Here is a 7,563-nt window from a genome sequence, read left to right as displayed (position 1 = left end):
GGACTAAGTTTAGTATTAGCAATTTTTGTATGTATAATATAATAATTATGTAGCCTATATGTTTTGCCAATAAACTCCTCTGGTTGCAATTCATTGGTAATCAGAGAAATTTTTATTAATTACTGAATTATTCGCTGCAAATAGCACCATTATGAATATTGTCGGAAAATATTATAATAAATATTATTATTTTGTCAATAATTTATAAATGTATTGAAAGAAATCGATAAAATGGAGAATAGACTGATGATTGAAAAACAGCAGTTCTTCTAGCATTGAAAATTAGCAACATTTGAAAATTTCTCACTCTTTTCCAATCAATTGTAGCAATCTGCAAATAGTTATTCCTGTTCCCTGAACAATCCAGCGTGATAGTACATTGCTGCAGATAGTGTCGCTGCAGATGAAACGCGTAATTTTGTCTGCTCCCATTGTCATCACCCACTTGCCTGTTAAGCAGGAGCTGAAACCTCAGCAAGGTTTGCGTCATAATAATCTACTCAATCTACACCTCCCGGGCGTGGGCGTGTGGGAGTTGGTGGGGGAGAGGGGTTTGGTAGTAAACAAACATCGCGTCGTCTAGCGGTGGTTTCCTTTGTGGCGTTTTGTTTTGAGCTGTGCCTCGTAAACTATACAACACAACCTGTATTATATTATTTCGGTACCCTAGTCTAGCACACTGAACCTACCGTAACGTCGAATAATTAAACCTCAACCTACAGATTTCCTTTGCCGCATATTGTTCATCGCAAGTCATACAGTTCTCCATCATTTTGTGAATTATTATCTTATCCCTTTTCTGCTCCTCTTCGTAGTAGCTCACTCGTTTAGCTTCATTTCTCGGGTTCTTCCTCCACATCCTCTATTCCTTGAAATTATTCTCCTCAAGCTCTTCAACTCCTATTCCAATTTATTCCAGTATTCAATGTCATCTTTCCATACTCTCGTCTACTTCACGTACATATTCTTCTGAACTACTACAATCTTTAACTACTTTTCTTCCAATTCCACTTGTTTCCTCTCTATCCCTTCTTCCCGTTATCTTCACTTTACAGTTTTGTTTATTATTTTTACAAGACAGCACTGATCGGGAGAGGATACTCCTAAGGATACTCCTTGTACTATTTCTCCACTAAATTTAGATAACATTTTATAAGTCCGAAATATTTACTCAAAAACAAAAAAAATAAGAATTTTGAGTTTTCACCGTTGAAAAACTGGATAAAAACAAAAATATTACACTCGACTCACCAATAATTGAAAAACGTTTTCGTAATTCATTTATCTCTTCCGGCCGTTTTCTTTCATTTTCCTGATTTTTAATTTCCTACCATTTTCTGTCTAAACTAAATCTCCCTCTCCTTCCACGTCAATCATTTTAACATTTTACTTTCTCCTTGCCTTTGAAGTTCTTGATCTTATCCTTTTCTACCTACTTCTTATTCGTTCTTAATTTCCTCTGCTACCTTCCCTATTCTTTATCATTCTCTTCATCTTCCATCTCCTCTTCATCTATTTTTAAAGATTAAACCATACCCTCTCAAGGTTCAAATAAAAATATAATCTCAGTACCCTTTTGAATGATTTTGTCACAACATGTTGTGACAAAATAATTTTAAAAGGGTACTGATGTTAATATTTTCATTCATATTAGAAGTAGCCTCTCCAAGTCTTATTCCCTTCTGCAGTTACAAATTATCTTCCACTACAGCAACATTCTCAATTGAAAGTTTCAAATTTTGTGTTGGCCTATGATTGCATATGTACTGTATATAAACCATCATTCTTGATATCTGTTCGTCATTCTTGTTCACCGACATTTCCATGTACCTTTGTTATTTCTGCTCATTTACTTCATTTCACTACAATTCATTTTTCATCTACTCTTCATAATTTATCACTCAATTTTCTTCTTTCTTTGATATTCTCCTTAATAATTTCTCTTTGTTTTGTCTATTTTATCGTTTTTCTTGTAATACTCGTAAAACTTTTTTCAACCACCCTTCTTGCCCTTCGCTCTCTACTCTCCTTATTCATTTATTCTTTATTCTTTTATTCCTTATTCTTCTTCACAATGAAAAATGTATAAAATGTTCAAAATTTCCTTTCCCTCCTATCACTCCTCCTCCTTCTCCTTCTCTTTTTCCTTCTTCTCTTCCTCCCACCTTCCCTTCTCGTCTATTTCTTTGCATCATCTTTTCCTCCTCCTCCTCCTCCTCCTCCCCCTTTCCTTCTCATCCTCTCCTTTGCCCTATCTCTTCCTCCTCCCATTCTCACCCATATCCACTGGTCTTCAAACACCTTTCTTCAGTCTCTCAATTCTTGTAATCAGAAATTTCCTTCTCCATCCCAATCTCCTTCTTATCACTCCATCTTCTACTTCTCCTCCTTCTTCTTCTACTTTCCTTCATTCTCACTCTCCCCGTCTATTCTCTCTACCCTTTAAATCTCTCTTCCTCGTTCTCCTTATTCTCATTTCCGTTCATTTACTTTCATCTCTTGATCTCATGTTAGGTTCTCGGTTCACATTATCGTATGTTTTTTCCTCAATCTCCTTCTCCTGCCCCCTCCACTTCTTCTTCTCCCCTTCTAATCCTCCTCATCATCTCTTTCCTCCCCCTCTATTTTCTCTATCTTTTAAATCTCTCTTTCTCGTTCTCCATATTCGCATTCTCGTTCATTTTATTTGCTGTCTCCATTCCTCGTCAGTCCCTCGATTCTCATTATCATCAACTCCATCTCAATCTTCTTCTTCCTCTCACTCCTGCATCTCAATCTCCTTTTCCCGACTCCTCAGTAGCCCATCTCTTGTCTCACATAATTTGCCTATTGTCGCCTCCAGCCATTCAGCTATTTCTTATTGTTGTCTTGCGTGCTATACTGGTTTATGACACGGTTGCAAACTCCCATCGCCCGCCAACAAAACTATAACTTTGTGGTTGTGCCACCTAACATAAGCAAACTGAGTTTGATGCATTGCAGAGTCACTCTTCACTCTCTTCAAGAGTTTGTTAGAGTGGAGCGTATAGTTCGCTGTAAAGATTTAGAGCCACATAACAATAGCATAAGACACAACACCATATAACAAAGATATGAACTTAAGATAGCTTGGAATATTGCACAAAGACATGGGAACTGTTTCATTAGTATGAAGATGCAACTTCTGACTCAGCCATTTTCTTGGATAGTAGTAGAGCCTAGAGAAACAATACTAAGCTAAACTGAATAGTTCTTCTATGGCCCAAGTTTTGGAATATTTCTTTACTCTTAGAATTATAAATATTTTGTTTCATCAAATAGAACGACTAGCAGTTAAATTTCTTCAATATTCTGAATTTATTCATCTACTGTGACACCGATATCTTTCGACAGTCCGCCATCTTCACGGTTGAAAGCCATAATCGAATTCATTTAACTATTTATTCATGGTTGTCTTTGCCATGAAGATGGCAGACCTGCCAAAGATCTCAGTGTCACAGTAAGTAAATAAATTTATTTATTGAAGAAATTATGAAAATCAATGTTTTCGACATTGATTAACTTGTCAAGCTCGAATAACTATTTTAACACTTGTTACATAAAGTCAGATTGTCTTTTAAATTGGTTGAAAAATCAACACCAAAAACCAACCTCTCATAACAGTACAGCTATATGGAAGATGTTTATCTCTATTCAAACAAATTTTCGAATGGTCAATATTATCACTGAAATTGGAAAGGGAAGATTCTTTTTAATTCGAAAAAATTATGTTAAGTTCACTGTCATCCAGAGCAATAGAATCCAAACAAGAATGAGCAAAGTGGTCTACTCTTCACCAACTATCATGTCTTTTAAAATTATCTCTTGGTAATTTAGAATGAACGCGAAAAAACTTACACATTTCCATCAACGATTATATTAATATTGAATTGCCATGTAACGTATGAATCATATTCAAGCGCTACTGCAAATCTGTTATGAACTTTTTCATTTGTAGGAAAACTAGATACATATTGTACTTTCACAGGCAGTATGTCGTATGAGTATGTAGCAAACTTTGTATAAAACAGATATTCATATTCAGACTCCAACACTGGATATTGAAGCAGTCAAGATGTTACCTTATTTGAACATAAAGGTTCCACGAAGACCCGCAACATCTGATATTTTCTCTTATTGTTTCTTCTCTATCAGTTACTCAGTTTGTAAAACATATGCTACAATCACTACTTTCACAATTTCTAGCAATAATCTTGAGAAAAATCGTTCATAAGAAAAATAATGCCAGAATGTTGAAGAATAAATGAGATTTTGTGATCGTTTATTGAAAACGGAGCAGAAGCAATACCGTAGATTATAGGAGAATTCCAAATTTACCGGTATCAGAATTCATATCAAAGTATAGAGGAGGTTTTTATTCTTCAAGCGCAATCCAAATAAATGTAAGAACCGATTTTTACAATTTTCTTGAATTGAACCGTTCACTCACTAACCACGGATCTCATTTTCTCAACTCACAATTTCCAATATTTCCTTTTCAGTGATCAGAATTATGTTCACAAAGTAACAGAGTCTTCCAATGTAAAGTAACAGAGTCGTGTCTTCTAATGTATTTTTTCTCAAGTGCAGCCAGAACCAATATTGGAATAAGATATTGATCGGCTGGGTAAGGTCAGAGGCATCCTATTACTGCAGATGAGCTCTCACCCAATCCACGCATTTTTTATGAGAGGAAGTTATTGGTTCTCAAGAGAACCTGGTATTACAGTATTGATACTCAGACAAGTATAAGAAGAACTGAAGAATGGAATGCTGACAACTAACAGAATGAATAGACCGATAAAATGGTAGGATGATAGTGGGTGTTAATAAGTATAAACTGAAGGAACTGTTTCATTCTTTTGATAGTGGCGATGAGTTTCCTGGCATTATAATTAATATCGGAGACCGAGCTTCGCTCTGGAGTACAAAAGCATGAAAAATTTATTACGAAAGAAGAAATTATAATAACATTTATACAGAAATGTTCTATCCAATCACAGTAAATCGAGATTAATTCCCAGAGGAATGCAAAAATTTCCCTCACAAAGGCCCAGTTGCACAAAAGCCTGTTAAATTTTAATCCTGATTAACTTCACGTGAACCAAATCAGAGAAGACCGTTTCAAAAAGATGGATCTACTGGAATTAATCAGGATTGAAAATAACCCGGCTTTTTTGCAACCGGTACTAAGTATCTGATTGAATGATTACAAAAGTTCAACAGATGAGTCATAGTTTTTGACACAGTCCCACACACAAACATGAACTCGCTCACTCACTTCCATCACCAACATACGAATAAATAATTATCATCAGCTGTTTTTCCAAGGATGAATAATAATTATCCTTTTAATGTCCTTTAGCGAGTTTTCCCAGGGATGAGACCTAGTGCAATCGAATATTTATATTATAAACCTACTATGTTCTGAATTTCGTGAGAATCTTTAGAGTCGTTTTCGAGATCCGGTGAAATACAAACATATAATAGTATATTTCGCACCTAGGGCCGAAAATGACTAGAAAAGATTCAGAGCCGGAAAAACATTTTTGCCCATGGTGAGAACGTTATTTTTCGCCACACAGAAAAATAAACAATATAAATATGAGAATAATGGTTTATTAGGCACTTCCGAAAGCAAAACAGGAAGGTCATAGCTCTAGCAAATCTGAGGTAATCTGAATATCAGGAAATAGTCCAAGTATTTTTATTTTTTATTCTGATTTGTCTAAATAACCTAAAAGATTATGTTCAATTATGTAAGAGGTTGAGTTTATACTTTTTATTCTTCCAAATGACAATAAGATGATATTATTATAAATGTTTTGATTCTTGAATAATAAACACAAATAATGAAAAGTTTTTTGATCAGCTGTTTTAGCACACTTGAAATTTGGCCAATCTGAATGTTCAGATCTTCGGAAGTTTAGGTTAGATGTTCTATCCTACTCTGAAAATAGAATTTGAATAGTTTATAATATATATCTTATCTGTATTTTATTCATCCAAATAAAATGATAGTATCTTATTGCAGAATACTTATTCAATTCTAGAAGCATAAACTGATTCCGTTTCATAAACCATTTTGTAAACACGTTCACATCAAATCAGAATCAGCTGACTTAAAGGTTATTTTACAGCCCTAGGGCCGTAAAACTTTTACCGGCCTGGTCAGAAAACAATCATTTTCGGCCTCCATTGGCGCACGAAAACCAGCTCATTACATCCAAGTGGGGCGAAAACATATAAACATCTAAACATATAAAAGGAAGTTGCTCGTTTAATAGTATAGGAGATTATACAGCTAAGGTGAATTTAAAGGGAAGCTGAATGTCCAAGCCACATAAATCGTTTTTTCAGGCGCTTTTGCACAGGCGGGCAAAAGCCGGCAGGGCAGGAATCTCTCCGATAATCAGCTGATTCTCGAACGCCAACTCAATCAGCTGATAATCAGCCAATCGGAGAGCTTCCTGCCCTGCAGACTCGACCAACGCCAGTGGGAAAACGCCTGAAAAACTATTCATGTGGGTTGGCCCTTCAAACAGTCATCAATATATTTTATTAGATTCACAAGTAAAAAAAATGTTTTCTTGCTATGAGAAATGCTCACATGATTACTATGCATGTGTACGAAAATGGATAATAATGATATAATTAACCAGTAGAGAAGTTGTTATACTCGCAGGTGGGATCGTCTCATCACAATAGATTAGATAAGCGCCGTGCTTCCGATTCTCAAGTTGAAAGCGAGGTCGCTTGACTATTTATGTGGAAATATAATTATGCTAAAAGACAATAAAACAAAATTATAGGCAAGCGAAAATAGACTACAACAGATAATAAACTGTAGCACACTTCCTGGTGGTTTGAAACCCTTATACACTGGAGATTTACTTCTCTTCATCAACCATGAATCCACCATTACCCATACACAAGTCCATGAACTAGATTGGAAAGAAATTATTGTTCATGCAGGCAAGACCATCTTATCACACATATTAGATAAGTACCGTGGTACCTGTTCTCCGGGTAAAAGGGTGGTTGTTGAGGCCAATTCCACTAACAGACAATAGTTATATGAACTTCAAATATCACGCTTTGGAACTTTGAAATCATCCTAGGATTAGGTGGATATTGTTCTACTGTTCCGAAGCTATTGTTCCATTTGTATCATCATTCCTCACATTACTCACATGTAGACAACATACAGCAGCTATAAATTGTTCAATTCTCTTGAATTTCTTTTTTTTGCAGTATTTCCAATAAAACTAGACACTTTTCTCTCTCTCCCTCTATATTATGAATATCTGTCTCTTTCTCAATTTCCCTCTTGATATTTATATTCCCATCTCTCATTAAAATAAGAGATTTATAGAGAAGTAAAAAATTTTCACTTGCAATACTTATATTTTCTGTTGTATATCCATACTTTCTCACTGTTAAAATTAAACTTGAATTTTAAAAAAACACTTTTGATGTGAAAATACACTTACTTTTGTAGTGACGATCGTTTCGACCTGTTGTTGGTCATCAAGTGTATTTTCA

The sequence above is a fragment of the Nilaparvata lugens genome, chromosome 10 (assembly GCF_014356525.2).
Source record: "Nilaparvata lugens isolate BPH chromosome 10, ASM1435652v1, whole genome shotgun sequence".
Taxonomy (NCBI): domain Eukaryota; kingdom Metazoa; phylum Arthropoda; class Insecta; order Hemiptera; family Delphacidae; genus Nilaparvata; species Nilaparvata lugens.
Note: the sequence above shows the minus strand (reverse complement) of the source record.